Raw genomic sequence first — 24291 nt, 5'->3', positions numbered from 1 at the left:
CCTTTTAAGAAGTAAACAAAAAATTGTATTCAATATATTATATGTTATTTCTTAAAGTGAAAAACCCCATTTTATGTCTCTCACTTGTTGCATGTTTCGCGTTTCTGTGGCATGCACGTCGAGTACTCCTTGGCACGCCTATCACTCAGGCCTTACCTGTTTCATATCTGTATGGCACTTTTGGGGTTGATCTGGGTACAGATCATCCTCTCCCGCGGATTTAACACTGAAGAGCACCGAGCACATAAAATGGTACAATACTAAAAAGTGAAAACAGTCTAAATCTGTTATTTGCGCATGAAAATGTGAGTGCTATAGTACAATAAATGAGATGCTTGGTCCGTAAAACTCGCCAGAAAATACGTGCAGAGAGTTGCAATCCGGGCAGTATCTGATGCCAAATGCGTTCTTTGTCAGATGTTTGTATGTATTGTTTTCAATAAAGTATTTAAAAATGAGCCTTCTTTAACACATGTCACACGCCTGCTTATTGTGTGTTGGTAGCGTTTTTCCTACCTCTCGCTGTAAAAATGAGAACAAAGTTTCTCGTGATGTCTCAGGCAGCCCGACCTGAGCCTCTGGTTCGTAACAAAAGTGCTGAATGCAGCACACAGTGCAGCAGCGGGCCAGTGGCGCAATGGATAACGCGTCTGCCTACGGAGCAGAAGATTCCAGGTTCGACTCCTGGCTGGCTCGTTCAAATGCTGCCTTTTTGTTCTGTATTTAAAAATGAGCCTTCTCACGCAAGGCACTCGAAAGCTCATTGTGTGTTTGTAGTCACTGTTGCAGCGTGTTTCTACCTCTACTCGGGAGAAAAAATGGGAACTACCTTATTTCTCATGATGTCTCTAACACATGGCACACGCCTGCTCATTGTCAGTTCGTAGGCGTGTTTTCAACCAGCTCTCCTTATAAAAATGAGAACTAAGTTGCTCATGATGGCTCAATCCGCATGATGAGCCTCTGCGTCGTAACAAAAGTGCTGATTCCAAGAGTCACTGCAGCAGAGGGCCAGTGGCGCAATGGATAACGCGTCTGCCTACGGAGCAGAAGATTCCAGGTTCGACTCCTGGCTGGCTCGTTCGCATGCTGCCTTTTTGTTCTAGAAAGTATTTAAAAATGAGCCTTGTCACGCATGGCACACAAAAGCACATTGTTTGTTCGTAGTTAGTGCGTTTTTTCTACCTCTCCTCTGGGAAAAATGAGAACTAAGTTTCTCATGATGGCACACGCTCGCTCACCTGCTCATTGTGGGCTTGTAGCGTTTTTTTCTACCTCTCCTTGTAAAAATGAGAAGTACGTTTCTCACTGTGTCTCAAGCAGGAAACTTCTGTTTCGTTACAAAAGTGCTGACTCCTGCTCACGCTGTAGCAGCGGTCCAGTGGCGCAATGGATAACACATTTGACTAATTCCAGGTTGACTCCTGGCTGGCTCGATCATAGGCTGCCTTTTTGATTTATTCAATATGTATACATGGTCGAAGGCTGCAGACAGGCCCAGTAACAAGAGGAGGGCTTGCTTCTTGGCATCTTTGATATCATCCTGTTGAATCTTTAGGTCCAGTAAGGCCGATTCAGTGCCGTGGCTTGGTTGGAAACCAGATTGGCGCAAGCCCAGGAGATTGTGTGATTCCAGTCAAAACAGGTTCTTCCCTGTTCGTCCAAAACCATCAAGGACCACATTGACACCCTTGCTCTGAATCTGGCCGACTTCTGTAACCATTCCATCACCTGTGGAATCTTCCCCTCCACTCTGAAGCATTCTCTTGTGCACCCTCTTCTCAAAAATTCCACAGCCGACCCCTCCGGCCCGGCTAACTTCGCAGGTTTCTATCACTCCTTTCCAGGGCAAACTCTTGGAAAAGCTGACCATCTCCCAGCTTAATCTTCACACCGACTCTGTTGGTTGTCTCCATGACCATCAGCCTGGCTTCAGAGCTGTCAGAAGCATGGAAACTGCTCTCCTGAACACCTGTGAAGACCTGCTGTCCAACCATGACTCTAACATCCCTTTTGGGTCCTCATCCTACTCGATTTCTCTTCTGCCTTTGACACGGTCAACCATGCCATCCTGCTCAACTGTCTCCGTGATAAGCCGGGTATCACTGATCAGGCCCTGGCCTGGATGACCTCTTTCCACTCTGATCGGCCCTCCCAGGTCCAACTTGGGTCCTTCCTTTTCGCCATCTCATTCTCTACTTGTGGTGTTCCCCACGGGTCTAACCTCTCTCCCTGGCTGTTCAACCAATACCTGGCACCCATTTCCCACTGCATTGCAGCTCTCTGCTTCAACTTTCAGTGCTATGCGGATGACACTCTGCTTGTTTTCAGGCTTCCCTCCCTCATCTCTGACCGTCTGTCTGCCATCCAGGACTGGTCTGCCGCCAATGATCTCTGCCTTAATCCCATTTAGGCAGAGATTCTCCTCATCGGCACACCTGCACCCTCCTTTCCTGCCACTCTCTGGCCGGCCTCCCTTGGCCCTCTTCCTGCTCCCACCTTTGAGGCTAAGAACCTTGGGGTCATCTTCGACTCCACACTCTCCTTTTCTTCTCACATCTCTGACATCTCTAAGAAGTCAAACTACCAACTGTACATTTGCAGAGGTATTGTTCCTTTCCTCTCCTTCCCCCAGAAGCTTACTGTATCTAGAGCTCTGATTCTCTCTAGGCTAGACTACTGCAACCGCCTCTTTCTAAATCTGCCTGCTTCTTCTCTCTGTCCTCTGCAACTCATCCAGAACAGGACTGCAAGACGTTTCCTTGGTCTGAAGCCCAGGGATCGTATCTCTCCAGCCCTGAAATCTTTTCATTGCTCCCAGTGGCTGCAAGGGTTAAATTCAAGTCCCTCTGCATTGTCCACAAGGCTTACTGGGGCCTGGGTCCAAAATACCTTCAACTCTCCCTCCGTAAATACCTTCCCACTCGAGCTCTTTTCTCCTCCACCTCCAACTCCCTCAGGGCCGGTCGCTTCTCCAAGCAACGAGTTGGGGGTAGATCTCTTTCCTCAGCTGGGGCCTCCCTCTGGAACAGCCTGCCTGCCACACTGAAACTTGAGGAGAACCATCTCTGGTTCCGGAAGCACCTCAAGACCTTCCTCTTTGCTTCTGCCTTTGCTCTTCCGCTCCCCTGCTGATCTGTCTGCTTCGGCTCCGTGCACCTGGCTACCCTCTGATTTCGGGCCAAGGTCCCTGCCCACCCAGCCGCACACCTGCACTGCCTCCTGGCAACCCTTGCACGCAATCCTTGCACTTGGGTCTGTATCTGTAACCCTACAGTGCCCTTACCTGCACTTATCAGACACCCCTTGTCTGCGCTTTAAACCTCGCACTTGCCACCCTGCTGGCTGCGCTACCAGTTGTTGTTGTTTTTATCCCTTCCTCGGCACGTTCCACCTCGCCCCTCTCCTTGCACTTTCCTCCCTCCCTCTCCCCTGCACTTGAGCATTCTCAATGTCACTGGGCCTAGGAAGATCGCTGTTTTGTCCTCCCTTCTTCCCCTCCCTTGCCTCGTCACGCTCTGAAACACGCGTGTATGAGTACGATTCAAATACAATATCATGTCATATCATAGCAGGAATCTATAGATCTGAAGATACGCAACTCCTTCAATCATTCATTGCAAACAGTAACAAACAAGGATGATTCCTCAGTGGTGTGATGGAGGCCCTTAACAGGTCTGAGGGATGTCCCCAACATCTGGAACACGATTTATCCTCCCATTACACCACTAATGAAACTTCTTTGCCTTCTCCATTGTTCAGGACGTTTTGGCATGTGCCAATTTGCACTGGACGCAGATCCCCTGCCGCTGAGGCCTCTTGGCCATGACCTTTTAGCACTGCTATGATTTGGCAAGTGAAGAATCACAACATGGGGCCACCACTAGATGCAATGTGATGTACGCTATCTGCCAAGATGGGCTACGTGCTACATGCCAACATACAGAAAGCGGAGTCTTTACTTTTTGAAGGGTCTTCCCGTGAAAGGGCTGTTTGGCGCTTACATGGCAGAATGCATGGACCTCAGAATAGAATACTTTGTGCATCTACCTACATCCGAAGAGACACTGTCAAAGGCGTGCCTGTTCACTTTGACTGCCTGTCTGATCTTGAACAACTAGCGTAGGTCTGGGGTAAGTTGAAGACTCAACAAACACGTACCTTAACTCGGTAGTGATCTGAAGATATGGAAAGGCTGGGCGAAATCTATTGGGATCAAAGGACCTCGTGTCACCTTGCCAGTCTACAGTGGTTTGATGGATAGGGGTACAGTGGGGTGGGGCAGTGGGTAGGGTAGGTGTACAGTGGTGTGGGATATTGTGGGTAGCGAAGAGTGGGGTAGGTGTAGAGTGGTTTGGGGTATAGTCAGTGGTGGTAGAGTAGGGTGGGGATAAGGGTAGATTGGGTGAGAGGGGAGAGGTGGGAATAGAGGGGGTGGGGTAGTGAGTTAAGGACAGGTAGAATTGGGTAAGATTTTTGTTATTATACCGGTAGCCATTTACAGCGGCAATTAAGCCATTAACTCACAGCAGACTGCTTAGAAACAACATAGATACCAGGGGTTGAGTTTTGGGTGGGAGGGGCAAGGAGTGGGTGGGAATGGCCAAAGAGGTAAGCATGGCCCAAGGCAGTCAATTAGACGATAAACAACCAACAATATTTAACAAATAAATAACCCAAAAAAAAACAAGTCGTGTGTCCCTCTTCACATGTCATCTCCCTCCTACCTGTACTTCAATGCAACGGTTTCGGCTTATAGGTGGTGCTTAAAATGCACAGTAGGCCATGTGCCTTCATCGCACCGGTGTTGTATACTAAACTGTTCCCCATGATAGACTGCTCGCCTGGTGTTCGGCAATCTTGGAGCCCCAACCCAACACCCTGACACAGCGATCGCCAAAAGGAAATAAAAATGTGCTGAAATGCTCCAGCCGGGCTTCTTAGTCCTGCTCTCTAAGAGGAAGGCTACAGCTCAATAAAACACCTTTTAAGAAGTAAACAAAAAATTGTATTCAATATATTATATGTTATTTTCTTAAAGTGAAAAACCCCATTTTATGTCTCTCACTTGTTGCATGTTTCGCGTTTCTGTGGCATGCACGTTGAGTACTCCTTGGCACGCCTATCACTCAGGCCTTATCTGTTTCATATCTGTATGGCACTTTTGGGGTTGATCTGGGTACAGATCATCCTCTCCCGCGGATTTAACACTGAAGAGCACCGAGCACATAAAATGGTACAATACTAAAAAGTGAAAACAGTCTAAATCTGTTATTTGCGCATGAAAATGTGAGTGCTATAGTACAATAAATGAGATGCTTGGTCCGTAAAACTCGCCAGAAAATACGTGCAGAGAGTTGCAATCCGGGCAGTATCTGATGCCAAATGCGTTCTTTGTCAGATGTTTGTATGTATTGTTTTCAATAAAGTATTTAAAAATGAGCCTTCCTTAACACATGTCACACGCCTGCTTATTGTGTGTTGGTAGCGTTTTTCCTACCTCTCGCTGTAAAAATGAGAACAAAGTTTCTCGTGATGTCTCAGGCAGCCCGACCTGAGCCTCTGGTTCGTAACAAAAGTGCTGAATGCAGCTCACAGTGCAGCAGCGGGCCAGTGGCGCAATGGATAACGCGTCTGCCTACGGAGCAGAAGATTCCAGGTTCGACTCCTGGCTGGCTCGTTCAAATGCTGCCTTTTTGTTCTGTATTTAAAAATGAGCCTTCTCACGCAAGGCACTCGAAAGCTCATTGTGTGTTTGTAGTCACTGTTGCAGCGTGTTTCTACCTCTACTCGGGAGAAAAAATGGGAACTACGTTATTTCTCATGATGTCTCTAACACATGGCACACGCCTGCTCATTGTCAGTTCGTAGGCGTGTTTTCAACCACCTCTCCTTATAAAAATGAGAACTAAGTTGCTCATGATGGCTCAATCCGCATGATGAGCCTCTGCGTCGTAACAAAAGTGCTGATTCCAAGAGTCACTGCAGCAGAGGGCCAGTGGCGCAATGGATAACGCGTCTGCCTACGGAGCAGAAGATTCCAGGTTCGACTCCTGGCTGGCTCGTTCGCATGCTGCCTTTTTGTTCTAGAAAGTATTTAAAAATGAGCCTTGTCACGCATGGCACACAAAAGCACATTGTTTGTTCGTAGTTAGTGCGTTTTTTCTACCTCTCATCTGGGAAAAATGAGAACTAAGTTTCTCATGATGGCACACGCTCGCTCACCTGCTCATTGTGGGCTTGTAGCGTTTTTTTCTACCTCTCCTTGTAAAAATGAGAAGTACGTTTCTCACTGTGTCTCAAGCAGGAAACTTCTGTTTCGTTACAAAAGTGCTGACTCCTGCTAACGCTGTAGCAGCGGTCCAGTGGCGCAATGGATAACACATTTGACTAATTCCAGGTTGACTCCTGGCTGGCTCGATCATAGGCTGCCTTTTTGATTTATTCAATATGTATACATGGTCGAAGGCTGCAGACAGGCCCAGTAACAAGAGGAGGGCTTGCTTCTTGGCATCTTTGATATCATCCTGTTGAATCTTTAGGTCCAGTAAGGCCGATTCAGTGCCGTGGCTTGGTTGGAAACCAGATTGGCGCAAGCCCAGGAGATTGTGTGATTCCAGTCAAAACAGGTTCTTCCCTGTTCGTCCAAAACCATCAAGGACCACATTGACACCCTTGCTCTGAATCTGGCCGACTTCTGTAACCATTCCATCACCTGTGGAATCTTCCCCTCCACTCTGAAGCATTCTCTTGTGCACCCTCTTCTCAAAAATTCCACAGCCGACCCCTCCGGCCCGGCTAACTTCGCAGGTTTCTATCACTCCTTTCCAGGGCAAACTCTTGGAAAAGCTGACCATCTCCCAGCTTAATCTTCACACCGACTCTGTTGGTTGTCTCCATGACCATCAGCCTGGCTTCAGAGCTGTCAGAAGCATGGAAACTGCTCTCCTGAACACCTGTGAAGACCTGCTGTCCAACCATGACTCTAACATCCCTTTTGGGTCCTCATCCTACTCGATTTCTCTTCTGCCTTTGACACGGTCAACCATGCCATCCTGCTCAACTGTCTCCGTGATAAGCCGGGTATCACTGATCAGGCCCTGGCCTGGATGACCTCTTTCCACTCTGATCGGCCCTCCCAGGTCCAACTTGGGTCCTTCCTTTTCGCCATCTCATTCTCTACTTGTGGTGTTCCCCACGGGTCTAACCTCTCTCCCTGGCTGTTCAACCAATACCTGGCACCCATTGCCCACCGCATTGCAGCTCTCTGCTTCAACTTTCAGTGCTATGCGGATGACACTCTGCTTGTTTTCAGGCTTCCCTCCCTCATCTCTGACCGTCTGTCTGCCATCCAGGACTGGTCTGCCGCCAATGATCTCTGCCTTAATCCCATTTAGGCAGAGATTCTCCTCATCGGCACACCTGCACCCTCCTTTCCTGCCACTCTCTGGCCGGCCTCCCTTGGCCCTCTTCCTGCTCCCACCTTTGAGGCTAAGAACCTTGGGGTCATCTTCGACTCCACACTCTCCTTTTCTTCTCACATCTCTGACATCTCTAAGAAGTCAAACTACCAACTGTACATTTGCAGAGGTATTGTTCCTTTCCTCTCCTTCCCCCAGAAGCTTACTGTATCTAGAGCTCTGATTCTCTCTAGGCTAGACTACTGCAACAGCCTCTTTCTAAATCTGCCTGCTTCTTCTCTCTGTCCTCTGAAACTCATCTAGAAAAGGACTGCAAGACGTTTCCTTGGTCTGAAGCCCAGGGATCGTATCTCTCCAGCCCTGAAATCTTTTCATTGCTCCCAGTGGCTGCAAGGGTTAAATTCAAGTCCCTCTGCATTGTCCACAAGGCTTACTGGGGCCTGGGTCCAAAATACCTTCAACTCTCCCTCCGTAAATACCTTCCCACTCGAGCTCTTTTCTCCTCCACCTCCAACTCCCTCAGGGCCGGTCGCTTCTCCAAGCAACGAGTTGGGGGTAGATCTCTTTCCTCAGCTGGGGCCTCCCTCTGGAACAGCCTGCCTGCCACACTGAAACTTGAGGAGAACCATCTCTGGTTCCGGAAGCACCTCAAGACCTTCCTCTTTGCTTCTGCCTTTGCTCTTCCGCTCCCCTGCTGATCTGTCTGCTTCGGCTCCGTGCACCTGGCTACCCTCTGATTTCGGGCCAAGGTCCCTGCCCACCCAGCCGCACACCTGCACTGCCTCCTGGCAACCCTTGCACGCAATCCTTGCACTTGGGTCTGTATCTGTAACCCTACAGTGCCCTTACCTGCACTTATCAGACACCCCTTGTCTGCGCTTTAAACCTCGCACTTGCCACCCTGCTGGCTGCGCTACCAGTTGTTGTTGTTTTTATCCCTTCCTCGGCACGTTCCACCTCGCCCCTCTCCTTGCACTTTCCTCCCTCCCTCTCCCCTGCACTTGAGCATTCTCAATGTCACTGGGCCTAGGAAGATCGCTGTTTTGTCCTCCCTTCTTCCCCTCCCTTGCCTCGTCACGCTCTGAAACACGCGTGTATGAGTACGATTCAAATACAATATCATGTCATATCATAGCAGGAATCTATAGATCTGAAGATACGCAACTCCTTCAATCATTCATTGCAAACAGTAACAAACAAGGATGATTCCTCAGTGGTGTGATGGAGGCCCTTAACAGGTCTGAGGGATGTCCCCAACATCTGGAACACGATTTATCCTCCCATTACACCACTAATGAAACTTCTTTGCCTTCTCCATTGTTCAGGACGTTTTGGCATGTGCCAATTTGCACTGGACGCAGATCCCCTGCCGCTGAGGCCTCTTGGCCATGACCTTTTAGCACTGCTATGATTTGGCAAGTGAAGAATCACAACATGGGGCCACCACTAGATGCAATGTGATGTACGCTATCTGCCAAGATGGGCTACGTGCTACATGCCAACATACAGAAAGCGGAGTCTTTACTTTTTGAAGGGTCTTCCCGTGAAAGGGCTGTTTGGCGCTTACATGGCAGAATGCATGGACCTCAGAATAGAATACTTTGTGCATCTACCTACATCCGAAGAGACACTGTCAAAGGCGTGCCTGTTCACTTTGACTGCCTGTCTGATCTTGAACAACTAGCGTAGGTCTGGGGTAAGTTGAAGACTCAACAAACACGTACCTTAACTCGGTAGTGATCTGAAGATATGGAAAGGCTGGGCGAAATCTATTGGGATCAAAGGACCTCGTGTCACCTTGCCAGTCTACAGTGGTTTGATGGATAGGGGTACAGTGGGGTGGGGCAGTGGGTAGGGTAGGTGTACAGTGGTGTGGGATATTGTGGGTAGCGAAGAGTGGGGTAGGTGTAGAGTGGTTTGGGGTATAGTCAGTGGTGGTAGAGTAGGGTGGGGATAAGGGTAGATTGGGTGAGAGGGGAGAGGTGGGAATAGAGGGGGTGGGGTAGTGAGTTAAGGACAGGTAGAATTGGGTAAGATTTTTGTTATTATACCGGTAGCCATTTACAGCGGCAATTAAGCCATTAACTCACAGCAGACTGCTTAGAAACAACATAGATACCAGGGGTTGAGTTTTGGGTGGGAGGGGCAAGGAGTGGGTGGGAATGGCCAAAGAGGTAAGCATGGCCCAAGGCAGTCAATTAGACGATAAACAACCAACAATATTTAACAAATAAATAACCCAAAAAAAAACAAGTCATGTGTCCCTCTTCACATGTCATCTCCCTCCTACCTGTACTTCAATGCAACGGTTTCGGCTTATAGGTGGTGCTTAAAATGCACAGTAGGCCATGTGCCTTCATCGCACCGGTGTTGTATACTAAACTGTTCCCCATGATAGACTGCTCGCCTGGTGTTCGGCAATCTTGGAGCCCCAACCCAACACCCTGACACAGCGATCGCCAAAAGGAAATAAAAATGTGCTGAAATGCTCCAGCCGGGCTTCTTAGTCCTGCTCTCTAAGAGGAAGGCTACAGCTCAATAAAACACCTTTTAAGAAGTAAACAAAAAATTGTATTCAATATATTATATGTTATTTCTTAAAGTGAAAAACCCCATTTTATGTCTCTCACTTGTTGCATGTTTCGCGTTTCTGTGGCATGCACGTCGAGTACTCCTTGGCACGCCTATCACTCAGGCCTTACCTGTTTCATATCTGTATGGCACTTTTGGGGTTGATCTGGGTACAGATCATCCTCTCCCGCGGATTTAACACTGAAGAGCACCGAGCACATAAAATGGTACAATACTAAAAAGTGAAAACAGTCTAAATCTGTTATTTGCGCATGAAAATGTGAGTGCTATAGTACAATAAATGAGATGCTTGGTCCGTAAAACTCGCCAGAAAATACGTGCAGAGAGTTGCAATCCGGGCAGTATCTGATGCCAAATGCGTTCTTTGTCAGATGTTTGTATGTATTGTTTTCAATAAAGTATTTAAAAATGAGCCTTCTTTAACACATGTCACACGCCTGCTTATTGTGTGTTGGTAGCGTTTTTCCTACCTCTCGCTGTAAAAATGAGAACAAAGTTTCTCGTGATGTCTCAGGCAGCCCGACCTGAGCCTCTGGTTCGTAACAAAAGTGCTGAATGCAGCTCACAGTGCAGCAGCGGGCCAGTGGCGCAATGGATAACGCGTCTGCCTACGGAGCAGAAGATTCCAGGTTCGACTCCTGGCTGGCTCGTTCAAATGCTGCCTTTTTGTTCTGTATTTAAAAATGAGCCTTCTCACGCAAGGCACTCGAAAGCTCATTGTGTGTTTGTAGTCACTGTTGCAGCGTGTTTCTACCTCTACTCGGGAGAAAAAATGGGGACTACGTTATTTCTCATGATGTCTCTAACACATGGCACACGCCTGCTCATTGTCAGTTCGTAGGCGTGTTTTCAACCACCTCTCCTTATAAAAATGAGAACTAAGTTGCTCATGATGGCTCAATCCGCATGATGAGCCTCTGCGTCGTAACAAAAGTGCTGATTCCAAGAGTCACTGCAGCAGAGGGCCAGTGGCGCAATGGATAACGCGTCTGCCTACGGAGCAGAAGATTCCAGGTTCGACTCCTGGCTGGCTCGTTCGCATGCTGCCTTTTTGTTCTAGAAAGTATTTAAAAATGAGCCTTGTCACGCATGGCACACAAAAGCACATTGTTTGTTCGTAGTTAGTGCGTTTTTTCTACCTCTCCTCTGGGAAAAATGAGAACTAAGTTTCTCATGATGGCACACGCTCGCTCACCTGCTCATTGTGGGCTTGTAGCGTTTTTTTCTACCTCTCCTTGTAAAAATGAGAAGTACGTTTCTCACTGTGTCTCAAGCAGGAAACTTCTGTTTCGTTACAAAAGTGCTGACTCCTGCTCACGCTGTAGCAGCGGTCCAGTGGCGCAATGGATAACACATTTGACTAATACCAGGTTGACTCCTGGCTGGCTCGATCATAGGCTGCCTTTTTGATTTATTCAATATGTATACATGGTCGAAGGCTGCAGACAGGCCCAGTAACAAGAGGAGGGCTTGCTTCTTGGCATCTTTGATATCATCCTGTTGAATCTTTAGGTCCAGTAAGGCCGATTCAGTGCCGTGGCTTGGTTGGAAACCAGATTGGCGCAAGCCCAGGAGATTGTGTGATTCCAGTCAAAACAGGTTCTTCCCTGTTCGTCCAAAACCATCAAGGACCACATTGACACCCTTGCTCTGAATCTGGCCGACTTCTGTAACCATTCCATCACCTGTGGAATCTTCCCCTCCACTCTGAAGCATTCTCTTGTGCACCCTCTTCTCAAAAATTCCACAGCCGACCCCTCCGGCCCGGCTAACTTCGCAGGTTTCTATCACTCCTTTCCAGGGCAAACTCTTGGAAAAGCTGACCATCTCCCAGCTTAATCTTCACACCGACTCTGTTGGTTGTCTCCATGACCATCAGCCTGGCTTCAGAGCTGTCAGAAGCATGGAAACTGCTCTCCTGAACACCTGTGAAGACCTGCTGTCCAACCATGACTCTAACATCCCTTTTGGGTCCTCATCCTACTCGATTTCTCTTCTGCCTTTGACACGGTCAACCATGCCATCCTGCTCAACTGTCTCCGTGATAAGCCGGGTATCACTGATCAGGCCCTGGCCTGGATGACCTCTTTCCACTCTGATCGGCCCTCCCAGGTCCAACTTGGGTCCTTCCTTTTCGCCATCTCATTCTCTACTTGTGGTGTTCCCCACGGGTCTAACCTCTCTCCCTGGCTGTTCAACCAATACCTGGCACCCATTTCCCACCGCATTGCAGCTCTCTGCTTCAACTTTCAGTGCTATGCGGATGACACTCTGCTTGTTTTCAGGCTTCCCTCCCTCATCTCTGACCGTCTGTCTGCCATCCAGGACTGGTCTGCCGCCAATGATCTCTGCCTTAATCCCATTTAGGCAGAGATTCTCCTCATCGGCACACCTGCACCCTCCTTTCCTGCCACTCTCTGGCCGGCCTCCCTTGGCCCTCTTCCTGCTCCCACCTTTGAGGCTAAGAACCTTGGGGTCATCTTCGACTCCACACTCTCCTTTTCTTCTCACATCTCTGACATCTCTAAGAAGTCAAACTACCAACTGTACATTTGCAGAGGTATTGTTCCTTTCCTCTCCTTCCCCCAGAAGCTTACTGTATCTAGAGCTCTGATTCTCTCTAGGCTAGACTACTGCAACAGCCTCTTTCTAAATCTGCCTGCTTCTTCTCTCTGTCTTCTGCAACTCATCCAGAACAGGACTGCAAGACGTTTCCTTGGTCTGAAGCCCAGGGATCGTATCTCTCCAGCCCTGAAATCTTTTCATTGCTCCCAGTGGCTGCAAGGGTTAAATTCAAGTCCCTCTGCATTGTCCACAAGGCTTACTGGGGCCTGGGTCCAAAATACCTTCAACTCTCCCTCCATAAATACCTTCCCACTCGAGCTCTTTTCTCCTCCACCTCCAACTCCCTCAGGGCCGGTCGCTTCTCCAAGCAACGAGTTGGGGGTAGATCTCTTTCCTCAGCTGGGGCCTCCCTCTGGAACAGCCTGCCTGCCACACTGAAACTTGAGGAGAACCATCTCTGGTTCCGGAAGCACCTCAAGACCTTCCTCTTTGCTTCTGCCTTTGCTCTTCCGCTCCCCTGCTGATCTGTCTGCTTCGGCTCCGTGCACCTGGCTACCCTCTGATTTCGGGCCAAGGTCCCTGCCCACCCAGCCGCACACCTGCACTGCCTCCTGGCAACCCTTGCACGCAATCCTTGCACTTGGGTCTGTATCTGTAACCCTACAGTGCCCTTACCTGCACTTATCAGACACCCCTTGTCTGCGCTTTAAACCTCGCACTTGCCACCCTGCTGGCTGCGCTACCAGTTGTTGTTGTTTTTATCCCTTACTCGGCACGTTCCACCTCGCCCCTCTCCTTGCACTTTCCTCCCTCCCTCTCCCCTGCACTTGAGCATTCTCAATGTCACTGGGCCTAGGAAGATCGCTGTTTTGTCCTCCCTTCTTCCCCTCCCTTGCCTCGTCACGCTCTGAAACACGCGTGTATGAGTACGATTCAAATACAATATCATGTCATATCATAGCAGGAATCTATAGATCTGAAGATACGCAACTCCTTCAATCATTCATTGCAAACAGTAACAAACAAGGATGATTCCTCAGTGGTGTGATGGAGGCCCTTAACAGGTCTGAGGGATGTCCCCAACATCTGGAACACGATTTATCCTCCCATTACACCACTAATGAAACTTCTTTGCCTTCTCCATTGTTCAGGACGTTTTGGCATGTGCCAATTTGCACTGGACGCAGATCCCCTGCCGCTGAGGCCTCTTGGCCATGACCTTTTAGCACTGCTATGATTTGGCAAGTGAAGAATCACAACATGGGGCCACCACTAGATGCAATGTGATGTACGCTATCTGCCAAGATGGGCTACGTGCTACATGCCAACATACAGAAAGCGGAGTCTTTACTTTTTGAAGGGTCTTCCCGTGAAAGGGCTGTTTGGCGCTTACATGGCAGAATGCATGGACCTCAGAATAGAATACTTTGTGCATCTACCTACATCCGAAGAGACACTGTCAAAGGCGTGCCTGTTCACTTTGACTGCCTGTCTGATCTTGAACAACTAGCGTAGGTCTGGGGTAAGTTGAAGACTCAACAAACACGTACCTTAACTCGGTAGTGATCTGAAGATATGGAAAGGCTGGGCGAAATCTATTGGGATCAAAGGACCTCGTGTCACCTTGCCAGTCTACAGTGGTTTGATGGATAGGGGTACAGTGGGGTGGGGCAGTGGGTAGGGTAGGTGTACAGTGGTGTGGGATATTGTGGGTAGCGAAGAGTGGGGTAGGTGTAGAGTGGTTTGGGGTATAGTCAGTGGTGGTAGAGTAGGGTGGGGATAAGGGTAGATTGGGTGAGAGGGGAGAGGTGGGAATAGAGGGGGTGGGGTAGTGAGTTAAGGACAGGTAGAATTGGGTAAGATTTTTGTTATTATACCGGTAGCCATTTACAGCGGCAATTAAGCCATTAACTCACAGCAGACTGCTTAGAAACAACATAGATACCAGGGGTTGAGTTTTGGGTGGGAGGGGCAAGGAGTGGGTGGGAATGGCCAAAGAGGTAAGCATGGCCCAAGGCAGTCAATTAGACGATAAACAACCAACAATATTTAACAAATAAATAACCCAAAAAAAAACAAGTCGTGTGTCCCTCTTCACATGTCATCTCCCTCCTACCTGTACTTCAATGCAACGGTTTCGGCTTATAGGTGGTGCTTAAAATGCAGAGTAGGCCATGTGCCTTCATCGCACCGGTGTTGTATACTAAACTGTTCCCCATGATAGACTGCTCGCCTGGTGTTCGGCAATCTTGGAGCCCCAACCCAACACCCTGACACAGCGATCGCCAAAAGGAAATAAAAATGTGCTGAAATGCTCCAGCCGGGCTTCTTAGTCCTGCTCTCTAAGAGGAAGGCTACAGCTCAATAAAACACCTTTTAAGAAGTAAACAAAAAATTGTATTCAATATATTATATGTTATTTTCTTAAAGTGAAAAACCCCATTTTATGTCTCTCACTTGTTGCATGTTTCGCGTTTCTGTGGCATGCACGTTGAGTACTCCTTGGCACGCCTATCACTCAGGCCTTATCTGTTTCATATCTGTATGGCACTTTTGGGGTTGATCTGGGTACAGATCATCCTCTCCCGCGGATTTAACACTGAAGAGCACCGAGCACATAAAATGGTACAATACTAAAAAGTGAAAACAGTCTAAATCTGTTATTTGCGCATGAAAATGTGAGTGCTATAGTACAATAAATGAGATGCTTGGTCCGTAAAACTCGCCAGAAAATACGTGCAGAGAGTTGCAATCCGGGCAGTATCTGATGCCAAATGCGTTCTTTGTCAGATGTTTGTATGTATTGTTTTCAATAAAGTATTTAAAAATGAGCCTTCCTTAACACATGTCACACGCCTGCTTATTGTGTGTTGGTAGCGTTTTTCCTACCTCTCGCTGTAAAAATGAGAACAAAGTTTCTCGTGATGTCTCAGGCAGCCCGACCTGAGCCTCTGGTTCGTAACAAAAGTGCTGAATGCAGCTCACAGTGCAGCAGCGGGCCAGTGGCGCAATCGATAACGCGTCTGCCTACGGAGCAGAAGATTCCAGGTTCGACTCCTGGCTGGCTCGTTCAAATGCTGCCTTTTTGTTCTGTATTTAAAAATGAGCCTTCTCACGCAAGGCACTCGAAGCTCATTGTGTGTTTGTAGTCACTGTTGCAGCGTGTTTCTACCTCTACTCGGGAGAAAAAATGGGAACTACGTTATTTCTCATGATGTCTCTAACACATGGCACACGCCTGCTCATTGTCAGTTCGTAGGCGTGTTTTCAACCACCTCTCCTTATAAAAATGAGAACTAAGTTGCTCATGATGGCTCAATCCGCATGATGAGCCTCTGCGTCGTAACAAAAGTGCTGATTCCAAGAGTCACTGCAGCAGAGGGCCAGTGGCGCAATGGATAACGCGTCTGCCTACGGAGCAGAAGATTCCAGGTTCGACTCCTGGCTGGCTCGTTCGCATGCTGCCTTTTTGTTCTAGAAAGTATTTAAAAATGAGCCTTGTCACGCATGGCACACAAAAGCACATTGTTTGTTCGTAGTTAGTGCGTTTTTTCTACCTCTCATCTGGGAAAAATGAGAACTAAGTTTCTCATGATGGCACACGCTCGCTCACCTGCTCATTGTGGGCTTGTAGCGTTTTTTTCTACCTCTCCTTGTAAAAATGAGAAGTACGTTTCTCACTGTGTCTCAAGCAGGAAACTTCTGTTTCGTTACAAAAGTGCTGACTCCTGCTAACGCTGTAGCAGCGGTCCAGTGGCGCAATGGATAACACATTTGACTAATTCCAGGTTGACTCCTGGCTGGCTCGATCATAGGCTGCCTTTTTGATTTATTCAATATGTATACATGGTCGAAGGCTGCAGACAGGCCCAGTAACAAGAGGAGGGCTTGCTTCTTGGCATCTTTGATATCATCCTGTTGAATCTTTAGGTCCAGTAAGGCCGATTCATTGCCGTGGCTTGGTTGGAAACCAGATTGGCGCAAGCCCAGGAGATTGTGTGATTCCAGTCAAAACAGGTTCTTCCCTGTTCGTCCAAAACCATCAAGGACCACATTGACACCCTTGCTCTGAATCTGGCCGACTTCTGTAACCATTCCATCACCTGTGGAATCTTCCCCTCCACTCTGAAGCATTCTCTTGTGCACCCTCTTCTCAAAAATTCCACAGCCGACCCCTCCGGCCCGGCTAACTTCGCAGGTTTCTATCACTCCTTTCCAGGGCAAACTCTTGGAAAAGCTGACCATCTCCCAGCTTAATCTTCACACCGACTCTGTTGGTTGTCTCCATGACCATCAGCCTGGCTTCAGAGCTGTCAGAAGCATGGAAACTGCTCTCCTGAACACCTGTGAAGACCTGCTGTCCAACCATGACTCTAACATCCCTTTTGGGTCCTCATCCTACTCGATTTCTCTTCTGCCTTTGACACGGTCAACCATGCCATCCTGCTCAACTGTCTCCGTGATAAGCCGGGTATCACTGATCAGGCCCTGGCCTGGATGACCTCTTTCCACTCTGATCGGCCCTCCCAGGTCCAACTTGGGTCCTTCCTTTTCGCCATCTCATTCTCTACTTGTGGTGTTCCCCACGGGTCTAACCTCTCTCCCTGGCTGTTCAACCAATACCTGGCACCCATTGCCCACCGCATTGCAGCTCTCTGCTTCAACTTTCAGTGCTATGCGGATGACACTCTGCTTGTTTTCAGGCTTCCCTCCCTCATCTCTGACCGTCTGTCTGCCATCCAGGACTGGTCTGCCGCCAATGATCTCTGCCTTAATCCCATTTAGGCAGAGATTCTCCTCATCGGCACACCTGCACCCTCCTTTCCTGCCACTCTCTGGCCGGCCTCCCTTGGCCCTCTTCCTGCTCCCACCTTTGAGGCTAAGAACCTTGGGGTCATCTTCGACTCCACACTCTCCTTTTCTTCTCACATCTCTGACATCTCTAAGAAGTCAAACTACCAACTGTACATTTGCAGAGGTATTGTTCCTTTCCTCTCCTTCCCCCAGAAGCTTACTGTATCTAGAGCTCTGATTCTCTCTAGGCTAGACTACTGCAACAGCCTCTTTCTAAATCTGCCTGCTTCTTCTCTCTGTCCTCTGAAACTCATCTAGAAAAGGACTGCAAGACGTTTCCTTGGTCTGAAGCCCAGGGATCGTATCTCTCCAGCCCTGAAATCTTTTCATTGCTCCCAGTGGCTGCAAGGGTTAAATTCAAGTCCCTCTGCATTGTCCACAAGGCTTACTGGGGCCTGGGTCCAAAATACCTTCAACTCTCCCTCCGTAAATACCTTCCCACTCGAGCTCTTTTCTCCTCCACCTCCAACTCCCTCAGGGCCGGTCGCTTCTCCAAGCAACGAGTTGGGGGTAGATCTCTTTCCTCAGCTGGGGCCTCCCTCTGGAGCAGCCTGCCTGCCACACTGAAACTTGAGGAGAACCATCTCTGGTTCCGGAAGCACCTCAAGACCTTCCTCTTTGCTTCTGCCTTTGCTCTTCCGCTCCCCTGCTGATCTGTCTGCTTCGGCTCCGTGCACCTGGCTACCCTCTGATTTCGGGCCAAGGTCCCTGCCCACCCAGCCGCACACCTGCACTGCCTCCTGGCAACCCTTGCACGCAATCCTTGCACTTGGGTCTGTATCTGTAACCCTACAGTGCCCTTACCTGCACTTATCAGACACCCCTTGTCTGCGCTTTAAACCTCGCACTTGCCACCCTGCTGGCTGCGCTACCAGTTGTTGTTGTTTTTATCCCTTCCTCGGCACGTTCCACCTCGCCCCTCTCCTTGCACTTTCCTCCCTCCCTCTCCCCTGCACTTGAGCATTCTCAATGTCACTGGGCCTAGGAAGATCGCTGTTTTGTCCTCCCTTCTTCCCCTCCCTTGCCTCGTCACGCTCTGAAACACGCGTGTATGAGTACGATTCAAATACAATATCATGTCATATCATAGCAGGAATCTATAGATCTGAAGATACGCAACTCCTTCAATCATTCATTGCAAACAGTAACAAACAAGGATGATTCCTCAGTGGTGTGATGGAGGCCCTTAACAGGTCTGAGGGATGTCCCCAACATCTGGAACACGATTTATCCTCCCATTACACCACTAATGAAACTTCTTTGCCTTCTCCATTGTTCAGGACGTTTTGGCATGTGCCAATTTGCACTGGACGCAGATCCCCTGCCGCTGAGGCCTCTTGGCCATGACCTTTTAGCACTGCTATGATTTGGCAAGTGAAGAATCACAACATGGGGCCACCACTAGATGCAATGTGATGTACGCTATCTGCCAAGATGGGCTACGTGCTACATGCCAACATACAGAAAGCGGAGTCTTTACTTTTTGAAGGGTCTTCCCGTGAAAGGGCTGTTTGGCGCTTACATGGCAGAATGCATGGACCTCAGAATAGAATACTTTGTGCATCTACCTACATCCGAAGAGACACTGTCAAAGGCGTGCCTGTTCACTTTGACTGCCTGTCTGATCTTGAACAACTAGCGTAGGTCTGGGGTAAGTTGAAGACTCAACAAACACGTACCTTAACTCGGTAGTGATCTGAAGATATGGAAAGGCTGGGCGAAATCTATTGGGATCAAAGGACCTCGTGTCACCTTGCCAGTCTACAGTGGTTTGATGGATAGGGGTACAGTGGGGTGGGGCAGTGGGTAGGGTAGGTGTACAGTGGTGTGGGATATTGTGGGTAGCGAAGAGTGGGGTAGGTGTAGAGTGGTTTGGGGTATAGTCAGTGGTGGTAGAGTAGGGTGGGGATAAGGGTAGATTGGGTGAGAGGGGAGAGGTGGGAATAGAGGGGGTGGGGTAGTGAGTTAAGGACAGGTAGAATTGGGTAAGATTTTTGTTATTATACCGGTAGCCATTTACAGCGGCAATTAAGCCATTAACTCACAGCAGACTGCTTAGAAACAACATAGATACCAGGGGTTGAGTTTTGGGTGGGAGGGGCAAGGAGTGGGTGGGAATGGCCAAAGAGGTAAGCATGGCCCAAGGCAGTCAATTAGACGATAAACAACCAACAATATTTAACAAATAAATAACCCAAAAAAAAACAAGTCATGTGTCCCTCTTCACATGTCATCTCCCTCCTACCTGTACTTCAATGCAACGGTTTCGGCTTATAGGTGGTGCTTAAAATGCACAGTAGGCCATGTGCCTTCATCGCACCGGTGTTGTATACTAAACTGTTCCCCATGATAGACTGCTCGCCTGGTGTTCGGCAATCTTGGAGCCCCAACCCAACACCCTGACACAGCGATCGCCAAAAGGAAATAAAAATGTGCTGAAATGCTCCAGCCGGGCTTCTTAGTCCTGCTCTCTAAGAGGAAGGCTACAGCTCAATAAAACACCTTTTAAGAAGTAAACAAAAAATTGTATTCAATATATTATATGTTATTTCTTAAAGTGAAAAACCCCATTTTATGTCTCTCACTTGTTGCATGTTTCGCGTTTCTGTGGCATGCACGTCGAGTACTCCTTGGCACGCCTATCACTCAGGCCTTACCTGTTTCATATCTGTATGGCACTTTTGGGGTTGATCTGGGTACAGATCATCCTCTCCCGCGGATTTAACACTGAAGAGCACCGAGCACATAAAATGGTACAATACTAAAAAGTGAAAACAGTCTAAATCTGTTATTTGCGCATGAAAATGTGAGTGCTATAGTACAATAAATGAGATGCTTGGTCCGTAAAACTCGCCAGAAAATACGTGCAGAGAGTTGCAATCCGGGCAGTATCTGATGCCAAATGCGTTCTTTGTCAGATGTTTGTATGTATTGTTTTCAATAAAGTATTTAAAAATGAGCCTTCTTTAACACATGTCACACGCCTGCTTATTGTGTGTTGGTAGCGTTTTTCCTACCTCTCGCTGTAAAAATGAGAACAAAGTTTCTCGTGATGTCTCAGGCAGCCCGACCTGAGCCTCTGGTTCGTAACAAAAGTGCTGAATGCAGCTCACAGTGCAGCAGCGGGCCAGTGGCGCAATGGATAACGCGTCTGCCTACGGAGCAGAAGATTCCAGGTTCGACTCCTGGCTGGCTCGTTCAAATGCTGCCTTTTTGTTCTGTATTTAAAAATGAGCCTTCTCACGCAAGGCACTCGAAAGCTCATTGTGTGTTTGTAGTCACTGTTGCAGCGTGTTTCTACCTCTACTCGGGAGAAAAAATGGGGACTACGTTATTTCTCATGATGTCTCTAACACATGGCACACGCCTGCTCATTGTCAGTTCGTAGGCGTGTTTTCAACCACCTCTCCTTATAAAAATGAGAACTAAGTTGCTCATGATGGCTCAATCCGCATGATGAGCCTCTGCGTCGTAACAAAAGTGCTGATTCCAAGAGTCACTGCAGCAGAGGGCCAGTGGCGCAATGGATAACGCGTCTGCCTACGGAGCAGAAGATTCCAGGTTCGACTCCTGGCTGGCTCGTTCGCATGCTGCCTTTTTGTTCTAGAAAGTATTTAAAAATGAGCCTTGTCACGCATGGCACACAAAAGCACATTGTTTGTTCGTAGTTAGTGCGTTTTTTCTACCTCTCCTCTGGGAAAAATGAGAACTAAGTTTCTCATGATGGCACACGCTCGCTCACCTGCTCATTGTGGGCTTGTAGCGTTTTTTTCTACCTCTCCTTGTAAAAATGAGAAGTACGTTTCTCACTGTGTCTCAAGCAGGAAACTTCTGTTTCGTTACAAAAGTGCTGACTCCTGCTCACGCTGTAGCAGCGGTCCAGTGGCGCAATGGATAACACATTTGACTAATACCAGGTTGACTCCTGGCTGGCTCGATCATAGGCTGCCTTTTTGATTTATTCAATATGTATACATGGTCGAAGGCTGCAGACAGGCCCAGTAACAAGAGGAGGGCTTGCTTCTTGGCATCTTTGATATCATCCTGTTGAATCTTTAGGTCCAGTAAGGCCGATTCAGTGCCGTGGCTTGGTTGGAAACCAGATTGGCGCAAGCCCAGGAGATTGTGTGATTCCAGTCAAAACAGGTTCTTCCCTGTTCGTCCAAAACCATCAAGGACCACATTGACACCCTTGCTCTGAATCTGGCCGACTTCTGTAACCATTCCATCACCTGTGGAATCTTCCCCTCCACTCTGAAGCATTCTCTTGTGCACCCTCTTCTCAAAAATTCCACAGCCGACCCCTCCGGCCCGGCTAACTTCGCAGGTTTCTATCACTCCTTTCCAGGGCAAACTCTTGGAAAAGCTGACCATCTCCCAGCTTAATCTTCACACCGACTCTGTTGGTTGTCTCCATGACCATCAGCCTGGCTTCAGAGCTGTCAGAAGCATGGAAACTGCTCTCCTGAACACCTGTGAAGACCTGCTGTCCAACCATGACTCTAACATCCCTTTTGGGTCCTCATCCTACTCGATTTCTCTTCTGCCTTTGACACGGTCAACCATGCCATCCTGCTCAACTGTCTCCGTGATAAGCCGGGTATCACTGATCAGGCCCTGGCCTGGATGACCTCTTTCCACTCTGATCGGCCCTCCCAGGTCCAACTTGGGTCCTTCCTTTTCGCCATCTCATTCTCTACTTGTGGTGTTCCCCACGGGTCTAACCTCTCTCCCTGGCTGTTCAACCAATACCTGGCACCCATTTCCCACCGCATTGCAGCTCTCTGCTTCAACTTTCAGTGCTATGCGGATGACACTCTGCTTGTTTTCAGGCTTCCCTCCCTCATCTCTGACCGTCTGTCTGCCATCCAGGACTGGTCTGCCGCCAATGATCTCTGCCTTAATCCCATTTAGGCAGAGATTCTCCTCATCGGCACACCTGCACCCTCCTTTCCTGCCACTCTCTGGCCGGCCTCCCTTGGCCCTCTTCCTGCTCCCACCTTTGAGGCTAAGAACCTTGGGGTCATCTTCGACTCCACACTCTCCTTTTCTTCTCACATCTCTGACATCTCTAAGAAGTCAAACTACCAACTGTACATTTGCAGAGGTATTGTTCCTTTCCTCTCCTTCCCCCAGAAGCTTACTGTATCTAGAGCTCTGATTCTCTCTAGGCTAGACTACTGCAACAGCCTCTTTCTAAATCTGCCTGCTTCTTCTCTCTGTCCTCTGCAACTCATCCAGAACAGGACTGCAAGATGTTTCCTTGGTCTGAAGCCCAGGGATCGTATCTCTCCAGCCCTGAAATCTTTTCATTGCTCCCAGTGGCTGCAAGGGTTAAATTCAAGTCCCTCTGCATTGTCCACAAGGCTTACTGGGGCCTGGGTCCAAAATACCTTCAACTCTCCCTCCGTAAATACCTTCCCACTCGAGCTCTTTTCTCCTCCACCTCCAACTCCCTCAGGGCCGGTCGCTTCTCCAAGCAACGAGTTGGGGGTAGATCTCTTTCCTCAGCTGGGGCCTCCCTCTGGAACAGCCTGCCTGCCACACTGAAACTTGAGGAGAACCATCTCTGGTTCCGGAAGCACCTCAAGACCTTCCTCTTTGCTTCTGCCTTTGCTCTTCCGCTCCCCTGCTGATCTGTCTGCTTCGGCTCCGTGCACCTGGCTACCCTCTGATTTCGGGCCAAGGTCCCTGCCCACCCAGCCGCACACCTGCACTGCCTCCTGGCAACCCTTGCACGCAATCCTTGCACTTGGGTCTGTATCTGTAACCCTACAGTGCCCTTACCTGCACTTATCAGACACCCCTTGTCTGCGCTTTAAACCTCGCACTTGCCACCCTGCTGGCTGCGCTACCAGTTGTTGTTGTTTTTATCCCTTCCTCGGCACGTTCCACCTCGCCCCTCTCCTTGCACTTTCCTCCCTCCCTCTCCCCTGCACTTGAGCATTCTCAATGTCACTGGGCCTAGGAAGATCGCTGTTTTGTCCTCCCTTCTTCCCCTCCCTTGCCTCGTCACGCTCTGAAACACGCGTGTATGAGTACGATTCAAATACAATATCATGTCATATCATAGCAGGAATCTATAGATCTGAAGATACGCAACTCCTTCAATCATTCATTGCAAACAGTAACAAACAAGGATGATTCCTCAGTGGTGTGATGGAGGCCCTTAACAGGTCTGAGGGATGTCCCCAACATCTGGAACACGATTTATCCTCCCATTACACCACTAATGAAACTTCTTTGCCTTCTCCATTGTTCAGGACGTTTTGGCATGTGCCAATTTGCACTGGACGCAGATCCCCTGCCGCTGAGGCCTCTTGGCCATGACCTTTTAGCACTGCTATGATTTGGCAAGTGAAGAATCACAACATGGGGCCACCACTAGATGCAATGTGATGTACGCTATCTGCCAAGATGGGCTACGTGCTACATGCCAACATACAGAAAGCGGAGTCTTTACTTTTTGAAGGGTCTTCCCGTGAAAGGGCTGTTTGGCGCTTACATGGCAGAATGCATGGACCTCAGAATAGAATACTTTGTGCATCTACCTACATCCGAAGAGACACTGTCAAAGGCGTGCCTGTTCACTTTGACTGCCTGTCTGATCTTGAACAACTAGCGTAGGTCTGGGGTAAGTTGAAGACTCAACAAACACGTACCTTAACTCGGTAGTGATCTGAAGATATGGAAAGGCTGGGCGAAATCTATTGGGATCAAAGGACCTCGTGTCACCTTGCCAGTCTACAGTGGTTTGATGGATAGGGGTACAGTGGGGTGGGGCAGTGGGTAGGGTAGGTGTACAGTGGTGTGGGATATTGTGGGTAGCGAAGAGTGGGGTAGGTGTAGAGTGGTTTGG

General features: G+C 48.7%; 10 non-coding genes across 10 annotated transcripts; all 10 read left to right on the top strand.

The window, feature by feature from the left end:
• Positions 1 to 623: 623 nt before the first annotated feature.
• Positions 624 to 696, top strand: TRNAR-ACG (transfer RNA arginine (anticodon ACG)). Its single transcript has one exon. It is a non-coding gene; the product is annotated as a tRNA-Arg (tRNA).
• Positions 697 to 1008: 312 nt separating this feature from the next.
• Positions 1009 to 1081, top strand: TRNAR-ACG (transfer RNA arginine (anticodon ACG)). The gene has a single exon. It is a non-coding gene; the product is annotated as a tRNA-Arg (tRNA).
• A 4526-nt stretch (positions 1082 to 5607) lies between these two features.
• Positions 5608 to 5680, top strand: TRNAR-ACG (transfer RNA arginine (anticodon ACG)). The gene has a single exon. It is a non-coding gene; the product is annotated as a tRNA-Arg (tRNA).
• Positions 5681 to 5992: 312 nt separating this feature from the next.
• On the top strand, positions 5993 to 6065 carry TRNAR-ACG (transfer RNA arginine (anticodon ACG)). The gene has a single exon. It is a non-coding gene; the product is annotated as a tRNA-Arg (tRNA).
• Positions 6066 to 10590: 4525 nt separating this feature from the next.
• On the top strand, positions 10591 to 10663 carry TRNAR-ACG (transfer RNA arginine (anticodon ACG)). The gene has a single exon. It is a non-coding gene; the product is annotated as a tRNA-Arg (tRNA).
• Positions 10664 to 10975: 312 nt separating this feature from the next.
• On the top strand, positions 10976 to 11048 carry TRNAR-ACG (transfer RNA arginine (anticodon ACG)). The gene has a single exon. It is a non-coding gene; the product is annotated as a tRNA-Arg (tRNA).
• A 4526-nt stretch (positions 11049 to 15574) lies between these two features.
• On the top strand, positions 15575 to 15647 carry TRNAR-ACG (transfer RNA arginine (anticodon ACG)). Its single transcript has one exon. It is a non-coding gene; the product is annotated as a tRNA-Arg (tRNA).
• A 311-nt stretch (positions 15648 to 15958) lies between these two features.
• TRNAR-ACG (transfer RNA arginine (anticodon ACG)) lies at positions 15959 to 16031 on the top strand. The gene has a single exon. It is a non-coding gene; the product is annotated as a tRNA-Arg (tRNA).
• Positions 16032 to 20556: 4525 nt separating this feature from the next.
• Positions 20557 to 20629, top strand: TRNAR-ACG (transfer RNA arginine (anticodon ACG)). Its single transcript has one exon. It is a non-coding gene; the product is annotated as a tRNA-Arg (tRNA).
• A 312-nt stretch (positions 20630 to 20941) lies between these two features.
• Positions 20942 to 21014, top strand: TRNAR-ACG (transfer RNA arginine (anticodon ACG)). The gene has a single exon. It is a non-coding gene; the product is annotated as a tRNA-Arg (tRNA).
• The last annotated feature ends 3277 nt before the right edge of the window (positions 21015 to 24291 follow it).

This window comes from Ambystoma mexicanum, chromosome 13 (assembly GCF_040938575.1).
Source record: "Ambystoma mexicanum isolate Mex_15411 chromosome 13, UKY_AmexF1_1, whole genome shotgun sequence".
Lineage (NCBI taxonomy): Eukaryota > Metazoa > Chordata > Amphibia > Caudata > Ambystomatidae > Ambystoma > Ambystoma mexicanum.
The sequence above is the reverse complement of the archived record's forward strand: the minus strand, read 5'-3'. Positions and strand labels throughout refer to the sequence as shown.